We start from the raw sequence: 14,757 nt of genomic DNA on the forward strand, positions 1-14,757 counted from the left end.
ACATTCACAGCATCGCTTAATTCGCCAGGGGCAGAGATGTATAATTGGGTATCATCAGCATATAGATGATACCTTACCCATGGCAACAGATGAGCTTACCCAGTGGCTTCACGTAGATGTTAAATAGGAGGGAGGAAGAGTACCAAACCCTATGGCAACCCACATAACAGGTGCTGAGGGCGGGACCTCTCCTCCCCAACCACTACCAACTGGAATCAGCCCGGAGGAAGGAGGTGAACCAGCACAACACCATGCCACTGTCAGGTTCAGCCCAAAGAACTCCAAGAGACAATGCAAATACAGTTCTGTTGTGTTTATTAGCTTCAACCTCCAGACAGAAATCTCCCCAGACTGAACCCTAGTTCCTAAGCCAGCCAGCCCCAACACCATGAATTCCTTAGAGAGGTGCCAGCCTCATCTTCTTGAACTTCCCACACTCCTGTTGGGGGCTAAGAACACGCTTATCTCCCTGAGCCTGGCCTTCCATCACAGCCACCCACTCACAATCCTCTGAGCCAATCCAGAAGGATACCATGGTTGATGCTATTGAAAGCAGCAGAGAGGTCAAATAGGGCAAGGATGGATGCACAATCCCCATCCTGCCCTCTCCAGAGATCATCAAAAAGTGCAACCAATGTTGTTTCTGACCCATACCCAGGCCTGAATCCCAACTGAAAGGGATCCAAATAATCTGCTTCATCCAAGGTCCTCTGAAGCTTCTGCACAACCACCTTCTCAATCACCTTCCCCAAAAAGGGAGGTTAGATACTGGGCCGAAAGGAACAACCCCGTCACTCAAGGAAGCATTAACTATCACTAGAACTCACTCACTTGACATCCCCCAACCTGCTTTAACCAGTCAGGAGGGGCATGGGCCTAAAGAGCAGGTGGCTGAGCTCACAGTCCTAAGGACCCCGTCTACTTCATCAGGCCCAACAGGTTCAAACCATTCCCAGATAACAGGGCAAGACTCCTCCCCAGGCATCTTCACTGGACCTATAACAAAGCCTGAGAACAAATCCAAGCAATTTTATCCAACAGATGCTGGGGAAATTCCTCCATACACGCCTGCAGAAGGTTTCCTGAGCCATCCTTACCCAGGATTACTGATACTGATTTCCAAGAGACAACTTAATCTTTTTCTGAACCCTCTAATCTGTATAGATATTTGGAAAGTGTTAAGCTCTTCTGCCAAAGCTCCTGCCTTCAGCTCAGTTCTAGTTTTGTGAATTTATAAAAACAAAACCACAACACACACATACACATACTATGGAATTTCTAAAAATAAAGGGAATAGTTTTGCAACAGTGTAGGCTTGTGATTGGAGATGTTCTTGAAAAAAATCTATTTAAAAATAATATAGGTACACAAAAGGAATTCAAATGGTAAAAGGGAAATAGAAGAATAAGAAGGCCAACAGACAAGATTTCAAATAAAAATCAAAGTAATGTAACTTTGAAAAAGTTACATTAGTAACTTTTAAAAGTAAAGTAATGTAACCCCCATGATTTCAACCTGTACCACCCGATCACACAGAGAGGACATGCTCCAGACCCCCTCGGCAAAAGAACTCTGACTAGGGGGTCCGGAAAGCAGGCCTTCTCTGCTGTAGCCCCTGCCCTTTGGAACATCTTGCCCCCGGAGGTGAGAAAGGCCCCCTGACTCCCGGCCTTTTGGAGGGACTTGAAGACCTGGCTCTGCCATCTGGCCTGGGGTGCGGAGGGAGGTCATCAGATGTAGGGTTGGCTAGCCCCCTAGCAGCCTGGTGTTGCTTCCATTGGCCTCCTGGATTTTTCCTTTTATTCTTTGTAAATGTGTCCTTTTATAAATTTTAATTGTATATTTATTTATTGTTTTAATATGTTGTAAGCCACCCAGAGTCCCCCATTGGGGGGAGATGGGCAGGGACAAGTTTAAATAAATAAATAAACAAACAAACAAACAAACTTAAGATAGCTACATGTTATATAGCTGAATAGTTTTTTGGCTTTCAGAATATACAAAGAATTCTTTTCAGAGTGCATAGCTGGAAAGCATACCAGATGATAGATTTTATTAGGAAATTTAAAGTAATGTCACATATTTCTCTGAATTTGTGATCAGATAAAACCAGCATTTTTGTGAATACTTCCTGTTGATTTGCCCAATAGTGAGAAATGATATACTTCCAATATCATTAGCCTACCTACTAACTATACATTTTTTTAATGGTTTGCTCCACTTTCTTAATAATTCTATACTTGAAATATAAAATAATTTGATCTGTTCCAACTGGGTGAGCTTTAAATTTAAGAAGCTAAATTATAAATGTTTATTGGAGAACAAAATATCTGTCCATCTCAAACTTCCCAAGTTGAGATACATCTGAATAAAATGGTTTGTCCAGATATGACAAACAGGCCAAGGTTATCTCAGCAAAAACAAAACAAAAACCCAAAACAGAATTGCTTTAATCCCAGTGAATGCCCAGAAAATATTTGTTACATTAAATATTAGTTCTATGCTAACTTTCAGCCAAAAAGCCCCGCAAAGGAACTTATAGAAGCAGAATTGGATATAAACAAATCAGGTACAGATAAAAGCCTAGATACAGATCCTTATTTTCTGGAATTAAATGGAGTAGGAGAAAAGGTCTTAGCAGTGGAGCTAACAGACCTGTCAAGGACAATTTGAAGAAGAAAAACCGAAAACCTTGACTGATGACATTTGACAGATAAGAACCCAAGTACATGGGTTTATATTAGAGAAGAATTTGTCCTAATGCCTGATACTTAGCTGCAATGATTATATGGTTCCTAGTCTTGATTTATAAGGTTTAAAAAAAAAACATAAATCTACAGCACTGTATCCAGCAACAAGTGAAATGCATCAAACTGATATGGTGAATCAGTTTGAGTCTCAGAATATACGAAAGAGCTTTTTTATCCATCTGGATTATAAAGGAGGATGTTAGTTTTCTTTTCTTATCCCAAAGTAGGACCAGCATCTAAATCAACCAGCACTGCAATCCCCTTTGCACCTCTTGGCTCTGATTTCTTCAGTGCCTTTGAGGACATAAATAACTTATCTGAGTATTAGGATGTTTGGCTGCCTGAGGAAGCTTATCAAGTCTAGTTTTATGGACTGTTTGGTGATAGAAACAAGGGAAGTCTACCCTCCCTTGATAGGGAAACCTTCAAAAAGGCCTGGAATGTGTTCTCTGGAATTTTTGGTATCTCGAAGTGTCAAGAGAGCAGGGTTTTTCCTTGTCAGTTGTCACAGTGTGACTCAAATTAGAGCCATCTGCTCTGCATTCAATTTTCTAGGGCCATCCTTCATTTTTCACACACTTCCTGTTGCTGACAGCACAGTTCCTCCTTGTTTCATTCCATACCAGCACCTTTGCTCATCCAAGAGATTGCAACAGGCTTGCATTTTTTCCCCCTTGGGAAATTTTCCCCCTTCCTTCCTTCCTTCCTTCCTTCCTTCCTTCCTTCCTTCCTTCCTTCCTTCCTTCCTTCCTTCCTTCCTTCCTTCCACAGTGCCATTATAACAAAGGAGAAAGCCTCTGCATACACTTTTTCACTTATTTCTGCACATCTCTGAGTAAGATGCTGTTTTGATATTTGTCAGCATAAGCACTGCACAGAGGATCAGATTTGTACCTGATACTTTGTACGCTGCAGGTAGCAGTCTAATGGTTTGCTCATGTAATTCCTGCCTTTCTGTAATACTTGTTTTAGTTATCTTATTGACACCCCTCCCCACAACTTACAATGTATCTATCATCCCATTGGCTTGTCTTTTTAAGACCACTCCTGTCCTGGTGCTCAGTACATTTTTGGAGGAACTGAGGCATTCAGTGGTAGCCAATTCAGTGAGATGCATTTGAAAACCTTGTGCATCAGGCCATGGATTTAGCCCAGAGCATCACTAGTTACTCTCACCTGAAATTTAAAAAACAACAAGAAGAAAAGCAACTGTTACCTATTAACCACCAGTTATACACTTGGGCACATATAGTTTTTCTGGGCTCTTATGCCACCACTCATTGTGGCTGTTGTAAAGGCCATGGCAATCTAGAACGAGTAGGTTTCAAATGACCCTGAGTATACTTCCAAGTCCGCCCAGGATTTTACCTGAATTGCAATGATTTATATCCAGGCAGGTTGAAAGAAGACTATCCCAAGCTGCCAGAGTATATCCTGACAGCATAAACTGCATCATGCTAGCATCCTGAAAGGTGGGGAAATATTTCCAGGTTATAGGGAATGTTGGTTCAGAGTACGAGGCCCCATTGCCCACTCATGACAGCCCATATTGCTCTGCCACATTGCAGGAGTTGATATACACCAGCCCTCCCTGAATAATGAATAGATGCTATACCCACCAAATTGAGCAGCCCACACCAGAATGGCTATGGGGGGCCATGGCTAGCAACACAGAGGAGAAGGTTACAAGCCCATGTAATTCCAGCTCATCAAATTTCAACAATTAGCTTCTCTTACACATCCAGGTTTCCCAGTTGGAATGGGAGTAGGACATATACAATAGCAGTTCACCTCACATCCCACCAACTGTAGTGTGAAGAAGTCTTGCTCTATGACACTTCACTGATTATAAAACTGCTGACATTTTGTGGGCTGGGATTTGCATAACCTGAGCATTGCCTTCAATGGCCATTTTGACTGAACTACTGAAGTGTCAGCTGGAAGTTTTGAAAATGCAATAGACTTGTAATGAATTAGTGCTTTCTTAAAGGAAGTCCTTGGATGTGTGCATATGCACGCACATGTGCATGTAGGATGCTGTCAGTTCATTTTCCCACTCCATCTTCAGGAAAGCTGAGGAATAGGTAACATTTCACCCTTTTTCAGTTAGGCTATTTATATACCTCAAGATTCATCTTTTTCCTCCCCAGAGGACAATTATTATTGTTGTTGTTGTTGTTGTTGTTGTTGTTTTACTTATTTCCTTTCTCTCAGAATGTCAGTTATTCTACTTCAGCCTATAGATCAGTTTCAAAGCCATTTGAATCACAGAATAGTTTTTTTTCCTTTACAACTTACCAAAAAAACAACTTTCAGAATATTACATTGAAATCTCTTTTAGAATTACAAGGGAAATGCAGGGGGCGGGGGGCAGGGAGAACAACATGGAAGTTATGCAATAACTGTAAAAATGAGGGAAAGGAAGACCTTTAAGACCCCTTTCTCTTTATTTCCCCAATAAATTCTGGATCCCAGGAGTTTGCTTTATGTGAATGCATTCCAGCTGTGTATGACATTCTGTTTTGCAGTTTAAACAAAATATTTGGGAAGGTAAAGGAAATTTGGTAGACAAATTAAGTGTTAATAGTCCCATAGAGGTAGATGGGCTCAGGTGGTAGATGGAAATAAGTTTGAAGTAAACCCCGCCAAATTGCAAGGTACCTTCCAGTCAAAGGGGAAAATAGTGAGCAAGTTTGACAAACTATATAACTTATTAACAAGTTCCATTTTTGTTAACATTTCAATATCAGGAAATAATAACAGTAACAATTTCTTTAACTTGCATGCTGCCTGACTCTCAGTGACTCTGGGGGCTCAAAATAATCAAACAAAGGAATTATAATTAAATCAATAAAGATAAAAGATAAAAGCAAGTGCAATAAAGCCAGGGGTGTCCGTCTCCCTCTCTGAAGGCCTGGGTGCAGAGCCAGGTCTTCACGGCTCTTCTAAGCAATAGCAGAGTAAGGGCCATCCAGATCTTGGGAGTAACTTCATTCCAGAGAACAGAGAAGGTGCACTTCCAGAGTCCTGAGAGATGACATTGTTTAATTGAGGGAACCCAGAATGTACCAACTCTGTGGGATTGAATCAGCTGGGCATTCCTCAAGTAACCAGGCCTAATGCCATGTAGGGCTTTATAGGTAACAACTAGTACCTTGAATTGCACCTGGAACCAAACCGGCAACCAGTGCAGCTTGTGAAGCAGAGATATTATATGCCATTACATGCAGCCCCATGTAGACAGCATTGCAGTAGTCAAGCCACAAGGACTAGGAAATGAGTGATATGAAGGGACCATCAATCTAGGAAAGGGTGCAACTGAAGCACCAGATGAAGTTGTGCAAAGGCCTTCCTAGCCACAGCTGACACCTGCTCTTCAAATAGGAGATGCAAGTCCAGCTAGATTGCATATCAACCTTGAAAAGGGAAAAGTCGGGGAGGGGATTGCCTTTGAGTCAGTGCTGACTCCTGGCAACTGCCTGGACAAACCCCTGCGGTTTTCTTGACAAAATTTCAGAAGTGCCTTCTTCCTAGGCCTGAGAGGAGGACTGGCCTAAGGTCACCCAGTTGGCTTTGTGCCTAAGGCGGACTAAAACTCATGGCCTCCTGGTATCTAATCTGATGCCTTAACCACTACGCCAAATTGGCTGTCAGAGGGAAGTGCTATCCATTATATAATTAGTATATATTAATATTACAATAGTATTAATATTCCATTAGTATTAAAATTCTATGGGAATCCTCACTTTTTTTGGAGTTTTCACAGGAATCTTCAAATGCTGCCTATCCACATGAAGACTGCTTTTGTTATGAAGCTGCACTGATCCATCTTCAGCATGTACTTCTGCCACAGCAGGTTTTCTAGCAGTAAAAATCTTTGACCTTTTTTTTAAGCCACTCACAAATTTTGCTGTAAAACATGCATTAGATTTAACTCAGTATACTTATGAAGAGATCTGTATCTAATTCACTAGAACAGTTACACATGAAAATTAAGGACAGGAAAACATAAATGCAGTGCTAGTAGAGACTTTATAAGTGCTAAGGTAAGGAAATTAAAAATTACTGAACCTGTTAACAAAGGTCAGTGCAATAACAGAAAGAATTATGCAATGTAAGAGGACTCAATTAGATTCATGCATGAACCACAACTTTTAATTTCCTGATTTTTAAGCATTTGGAATCTCTGCCATACCGCCACATGACCATCAGTGAACAATAAAAAGGAACATAAACAGATTGTTTTTGTGAACATTAAATGGCAGGTTTCCAGTCAGGAATAAATATTTACAAATAAATCATGAACACCCTTTGTAAGGGAAACACCCCAGCTATAAAAGTGTTCTTTCTAAATAAAAAAATGGCTGGCGTTATATTTCCAGCCAGGAAATATTTTGCACCTGAAAATTTTACTGGGTTTCTATTATGTTTCCTGTACTGTGCCTCTTCAAAAATGGAAGAAACATTTTGGATTTTGCCTAGGAAAGAATCACCAAGTTATATTTTGCATACACCTTATTAATGGGTGTTTGGTATTTCATAGGTATCGTGTCCTTTTTATTAGGTGCTGAGTCCTAGAACTGTTTCAGTTACAGATACAGCATGCATTATTTTGTATTCCAGAGTTAAAACTAATCTTTGGTACATGAAAAAGAGCAATGTTAGATATCATTTCCTTGTATCTTTACCAATTTGTTGGATATTATTTGCTCCCTTGCCAACTGAATATTTGAAAAAAACTTTTTTAATATAGGCCACTTTTCCTATTATCCAACTCCATGAGACAAAAGGCATATATAAACTAGCAAGATAAATCATATGAGTAGCTAGCTGAACTGGCATGACTAATATTGCAGAATCAAAAATGACCTTTAGAACTCTGTTGAATTGGACCAGGGTCTGCCTAAATCTATTATTATTTATTAAATGATATCATATAATCATAATCTAGATTTATGTTGAAGGATATAACCTAATGAATAAGACTTCTTTTTTATTATTTTTGTTTTGTTCCTTGGCTTTCTTATTTAGACTGTAAGAACCTTTCATAATCAAGCATTATTGATTAGCGATGACCATTTAAGGAATATTATGTCTTGCTTCTGTCACCAGTTGGTCCACTTAAATACCCTAAAATGTTCTGTCAGTCCATGTTTACTTCAGAATGTCAAACTTATGGAGAAATGAGAGTTTTAGTCCTATATAAGAAATGAGTAGTTCAAGTAGAAATATTTAAAATCTTTGTTATACTTTATACCAGTTAATAATAAAGCAATCTTTTTGTACATTACATCTTTCTTGGCAAACTTGTTATTCTTGGCAAACTCCAATCAAATGCTATTTTAGTTCAATTCCATAGTTTCTAGTGAGGGCACGTAACAACCTGTGAATATACCAAACAAGCCTACATATTTGCAGTGTGATTATTTCATCTCCAAGTTCTCCTGTGACTTTTGTAACTTTAGTTTCCTCTTCTTCAAGTGTGAACATGCACATTCAGCTGTTGTTCTCACACTAGTTACCTCTCTCTCTCTCTTTCCCTTTAATGACTGTCTGTTTTTCTTAGACTTACCTTTCACCATGTTTCCTTAGGCTTAGATTGAATGTTTTGCAGGGAGACGTGTGTGTACTTGACATTACTTTGTTTTGTAAGTTCCATTCATTCAAGACTTTTGGGAACTACTAACTTACAATTAGCAAGACCTTTGAATCTGGGCCTCAGCACAAGCTTCTCACTCTCTTGAGGCATTTCCAAAACAAAGCAAGTGCATTGGACAATTTGGATTAAAGGAAGGGGTTGAAGTAAAAATAAGTGTAGAAGTTACATGCATATTATATGAAAACAGAGTAGTTAACTGGCAGCACCAGCTTATAAAACTAAGTAGGCTTGGGTCTGGTTAGTATTTGAATGGAGAATCATTTGGGAAGTATAGCCTGAAAATCTGAAAAAAAATTATGGAATAAGGCAAAGGCAAATGTTCATGCCAAGAAAACTGCATGGATTTTCCATGTACTGTATATTATCAGGAGTTCAACTCACCTTGAAGGCAACTCTGCTCTACTGATATGAAAAAGAGATTATTACATATTACATGTTTAAATCATAATACACAGTATGGTAATACTTCTACAAATAATACCAATTGTAACTAAATAAGTATTACTCATATTCAGATCTCAGCGTCAGCATCAGTTTCTAAAAAAAGGCCAAATATTTCCAGATGTTTGAATTTTTGTTTCATTTACAGTGCTATTTAAACTCTTAAGCTTGGAAGTTATTTAGATCTTCTATTTCAAATATGTTTTCCTCTAGAAAGCACACTATATTATATTTTCTCATATTCTAGGACAGAGAAGATTGAGAGGATCAATGTATAATGCCTGATCTTAATTCATTCAACTGTACAATGATAGGTGGAAAGCTGCATTCAAAGAGATCATTCTTCAAGAGCCATCACATTAGTTGTTGTTATTATTATTATTAACTTATATGCCATCTGACTCCCAGTGACTCTGGGCAGTTTATAAATTGTTAAAAAACATTAAAACAAGAAAACAACACAAAACAAAAAAGAACAAAGATGGCTCATCTATAAATATTCTTATTTATACTACACCAGTAGCATTGTGTATATATATATATACATATCTCATATATATATATATATATATATATATATATATATATATATATATATGATACATATCAAGATGAATTAAGCAGAATTCTGTTCTGTACTTGAAAGTGCTCTGAGGTAAAAATCAGAGGTAAATGCTACTGGTGTCGATTTGTTTAAATATATCATCCTAAGTGTCCGCACTCAGAAATGTTTTCAAAATCTTTTTTTAATTTTCTACAAAGTACATCAGATAATGCATTATGTATAATCCTTCAGCAGCTGAATAGTTTCTTGTGTTATCTTAGTCATATTACCTCCCTAGCAATACCAGGATAGCTGGATTTAATCGCTCGAATGGACATTAACCAGACACACCCACACCTACCACCTGGGAATAAGTTTAACAAGCACCACAATGTTCCCGTTACTGGCTTACTTGATTTAAACATCCATGTTCATTCCAATTAAAGTACATGAGTAGATGTACTCAAGATTTATGTTAAGAAAGCTAACAAGAAAGAGAGCACTGCACTGTGCTAATATGTGGCTGCATACTGGCGTTTACTATCTGAACTGTGATGCTTTAACAAGAATATTGTTCTTTTGTTTTGTTTTTAACAGAACACATTTAAAAAATGAAATTGTCATGGTAATAATCAGGCAATTAATCCTATGGCTTGATGTGTTTTCCATCTATGTTTAAGGATGAATCTAGAAGAGCACAAAATTTAATATCAGACTGGTGGCACAAAGTGTTTCTGGAAGATTTATAGCCTAATCAGTTAAGGTGACCATGTATCATGCTTTACAAAGAACAGGTCTCTGAAGCATTTTTAATGTCCAGTTTCATGGTAAAAAGTCACAACAAGGGAGAATAGGAATTTCAGGCTGTGTATCATCAGTAAGCATCTGGGCAATAGTACTTTTAGTAGAAATACTGAGCAGCTAGTCATAGACTTTCCACTGCAATGAAATGTACAAATGATAGTATTTGTGTTTAAATTTGCACCTAATGCATGCACTTTTATGCCCAATTTTGTTCTTGATTGTTCTGTTCACTCGGAAATACGTAATATTAGTCTGACACCAGGTCCCTATAGCTTATTCTCTTAAACAGGTACATGAGCTACAGACATCGTAAGAGACTAGATGGTCATTACACCAAAGGACAGCATTCATTGTCTTATCTTGAGTTGTCATAGACCATGATATCCAAATGGGATTGGAAAATTAAAGAACACAAGTGTGACTTCATTCTCATTTATTCCAATCTTTTATTTATTTGCTTATTCAATTTGTACAGCCACCCATCTCACCAAGTGACTGTGGGCAGTGAATAAAATAAAAACAATTACAATAATACAAAAATTAAAATACATACCAGCCAAGAATAAATCATACATCATAATCACCAAATTAATCAAGAAATGGGTACTGCACACACTCAGGGCCCAGGCCTAGGCACAGAACCAGGTCTTTAAGGACTTACAAAAAGCCATCAGGGCCAACCTGATCTCTGAAGGAAGAATGTTCCATAACAGATGCTATGGCAGAAAAAGCATGTCTTCTAGGCCCTGCCAACCAGCTTTCCTTAGCCGACAGGACCCAAAGTATGCCCATCCTGCCTGACCAGATTGGACAGTAGAAACAACTGGGAAGACTCAAGTAACCAGGTCCCAAGCCATGAAGGGCTTTAAAGTGGACAACCAGCACCTTGAATTGCACCTGGAATGACACTGGCAATCCATGCAATTCACTGGCCCTGATTCAAGGCTGATGTCCAAAGTGGAGCAAATCCAAATTACTTTATTCATCAGATGCCTAGTATATTCCTCACTGCAATCCTGTAGGTAAACCTCAGCTTTACTCCCACCCAGGAGGATCCAGGTTACCCGAAATAGAGCCGCTGGGCATCTCTCTGCGGATGCAATAAGGGAGGAGAAATAATTATCTTTGCCTGTCCTTACTGCCATGAGGTAGGTTCTAACAATGGCTCTAGCCCATGTTCAGTTGGGTTCGCACTTTATCTTCTGCCAGGCGTCTCTTCACCTGCTTCATCTCCCTCATCTCTTCCATAAACCATGGAGAATTCTGGGATCCATGGGCATGGAGAGGCTGCTTAGATGTGATCCTGTCAGGCCTAGCCCAAGGAAATCCAGGAGGCCATACACAAATTATCCACCAAGGTTTATTAGCTACAACCCATATATAAGAATCTTCCCAGACTGGAGCCCAGTTCCCAGGCTCAGCCAGTTCATACCGATGGTATTTCTCAGGGAGGTGCCAATCTCCTCCACTTATCTCTTCCTTGCTCCTCTGGAGATGAGAGCACATTCTTTACTCCCCTCCCACCATTCCAGTCCATCACAGATCCAATCCAAAGCCTCAGCTGCCCTCCCATTCCAGGCAGCCAGTAAGGCTTTGGTTGGACCATGCAGCAGACATTCTGGAACAGCCACAAGCTCTTTCTGAGTCGATCAGTCACCTACAGCAGACCGCTCTAATAGGTCCAGCCTCCCTGTGGAAGGGGGTGATGCCAAAGAACTGGAGGCTCACCAGGGAGTGATTTTCCCCAAATACAGAACACCTTGCCACTGCTCCAACAGAAAAACCAGGTCAGGTGTATGCATTGGGTCCTGGATGACCTGGGCAGGCCCATGGCTGTCATGGTGGCTATGAACTTCTGAGCTACCTCAGATCCCACCCCAAGTTGAAGTTCCATAAGACCACAAGCTTGGGGAACTCCACCGCCAACCTGGCTATGGAGTCTAGGAGCTCAGGCAAGGTGCTTGCTATGCAGCAGAGAGGTTGGTACAGTAGCAACAGTCTCAACTGATCCCTAGAACCCAACTTAACAAATAGGGTCTCGCACCCAGCGATCTGTGGGGCAGAGCCCCTGGATGCCTCCCAAGCATCTTGGATGACCATCGCCCCTATCATGGCTTCTTGGCTGATGCCACACCCAAAACCCAGCTGGGCACATCTCAGAAAGGGGACTCCTCCCCCTCAGCCCTAGCCAGGTTTCAATTAATACATGCCAGGTCGGCCCTCACCCACAATCAAGTCATGGATGAGGGTGGCCTTATTACAGACCAAGCTGGCAGCAGTAGTCATATTGTACTAGCCACATGTTTACCATTCTTCATTGGGTCTCTATCTGATCCATTAAATACTGAGGAGGGCATATGTCGTACTACCCTGCCTCATCATTATGATGTTCTGGAATATGTTCAAAACATCTGAAACTCCATTAAAATGGAGATTAAAAACAACCAATCTTGACAGATGATGTCTTATAATTGTTCATAAAGCCACCTCTTTTTATTGTATGAATCTCTTTCCTGTATGATAAGATACAGACCTTCAGTTAGGAAGCAGTTTATTGAATCAAACACACTGAAACAATATTAGCATGGAAAAGCTTGCTTACATTACTAACATCTGTGATAGTTAGGGCTACCAGATTTGAACTACAAAAACCTGGATGACAATTCAATGGCAGCAGATTAAAATATTAACTGTCATTTAGCCATCGTCCAGATTTTTGCAGCACATGTATACATATGTGTGTGTATATATATACACACATATATGCATATAAATACATAAATATATACACACACACACACTTAGTTCAGTACCAAGCTATTAGTCTAAGAGGTTCCCTTAGCTTGTATCTTTGGGAATCCTCCTCAATTTGTTTTTAATTTATCTTTTTTCTTTTCTTTTCATACATGTATTCTGTTGATTCAAAGTCTACATTTCAATATGTGATCAGATATGACTTTACTTCATTGGTTGAATTTTAGATAACTTAACATTAAAAATGATCACATGATATTTAGTTAGTAAATTATTTCCAGTTTAACTACTTTACCCTTTCAATTAACTGATGCATTTTAGCATTGCTATTTATTAACACAAATTACAGCCTTTTAATTATCTAAACTTTCCATATGAATATGATTGTGGAATAGTGTTAAAAAATAAGTTAAAGAAAGATAGCACATGGTTTATCTTTGTAGTTATCTTCTTTCACTTCCAGAGGCAACCATTTTTGGCCAGTTTAATAGAATCTTTTTCAGCTGTAGTAGATGGTAAAGGTGATAATAGAGGACCCTCAAAATGTTCTAACACTTATCTTAATGCTGCTAGTATTTATTTTTAAACCACAATTCCAAAAAGGTCCACATCGTCCAAGATGTGATGATTTGTAAATAATTGCTTTAAAAGTGGTAAACTACGATCTATAACCTGAGGAGGTAATAAAAACCAAGCAAGATGAAACGATGTAAATCAGAGCAGGCGATATTGCAGAAAATAAACCAGTGGGTGCTTTCCTAGATCAGATTAATGTTATTTAATGAAGTAATAATTGAAAGCATCCCATAGAAAACACTTGCTGTAGAGATTTTTCACAGACCATAACAGATTATATTTCATTCCTGCTATGATCCTGATTTGCATTTTTTAAAGCCCATACATTTCAAATACAAATGCGCAGTTTTGCTGGGAGTCTAAGATCTCCTAATATTGTAAATGACTCCTAAAAGCTCTTTTCAGGACTTTGACATTCATGCTTTTAATATACAAAGAAGTAGGAAATAGAGCCACTAATAAAGACCTGCATAAACATCTTTATATATATTCTCAGCATTGTAGGTTCCATTGGCTCCCCCCTCAGAGTTTTCAAAGCTTCTGTACATAATTTCCAAGAAAATACCTTTGTTTACATTGTAGTATTTGCACTGGGATACTTTTGAAGACATTTTTTCAACAGTATTGCTTCTAGATTCTAAATTTGCAATGATATAAAAATAAATTTTAAAAAATCAACTGTATATACTTAGAATAATCAAATATCTATCTTTCTACTAAAGGTTATAGCATAGCTAAATCTTACTTTGGTTCATACTTCATTGAATTCACTTGGTCAAAAGGGTAAAATAATAACCTTATCTCAGTGAGAACCGCTCCCTCCTCAAAATCCAAACTCTTCTTACATTTGCAGCCAAGAATTCCTTGATTTCCTTTATGCCAAAGTAAAAGACAATAACTCACCTTTATTGCAGTGAGGAACTGTATCATGTTTCAATGAGGCATTGCTTTCCTAATTCTTCTAGCAATGACAAAATCCAGGTGGACTTGAACAGCCATCTCAGTGTCAAGATGGGAGACAGACTTCCTCAGTGTCACAAATGATCTGTTGATGAATGGGAAAGTATCAGAGATCGGGCTATTAAAGTGAGTGATGTGGGAGCTAGAAAGTTAAATAAAATAGCCCTCAGAGTCTTAAGGAAATCTCAGGGAACAAGCCACATTAGCATTATGGATCATTGCCAGAACTGTAGCAATGATAACACTGTTTTCTGGAAATGTTAATATGT

The 14,757-nt window shown here is 38.9% G+C and overlaps 1 long non-coding RNA gene across 6 annotated transcripts in view; it reads right to left on the bottom strand.

Moving 5' to 3' along the window:
* Nucleotides 1–14,757, bottom strand: part of LOC112541228 (uncharacterized) — a 100,643-nt gene that overhangs the window by 16,040 nt on the left and 69,846 nt on the right. For 4 of the 6 annotated variants that reach the window (XR_015794580.1, XR_015794579.1, XR_015794576.1 and 1 more), the window contains one exon: nt 14,431–14,573. This is a non-coding gene — a long non-coding RNA (uncharacterized LOC112541228). Of the gene's footprint in view, nt 1–6,497; nt 6,661–14,430; nt 14,574–14,757 lie in introns of those variants that run through there. The other 2 variants (XR_015794578.1, XR_015794577.1) reach the window with 2 other exon arrangements.

This window comes from Python bivittatus, unplaced genomic scaffold (genome assembly GCF_059951505.1).
Source record: "Python bivittatus isolate LINGU-HERP-01145 unplaced genomic scaffold, Pbiv_v1 ctg000070_np1212, whole genome shotgun sequence".
NCBI lineage: Eukaryota > Metazoa > Chordata > Lepidosauria > Squamata > Pythonidae > Python > Python bivittatus.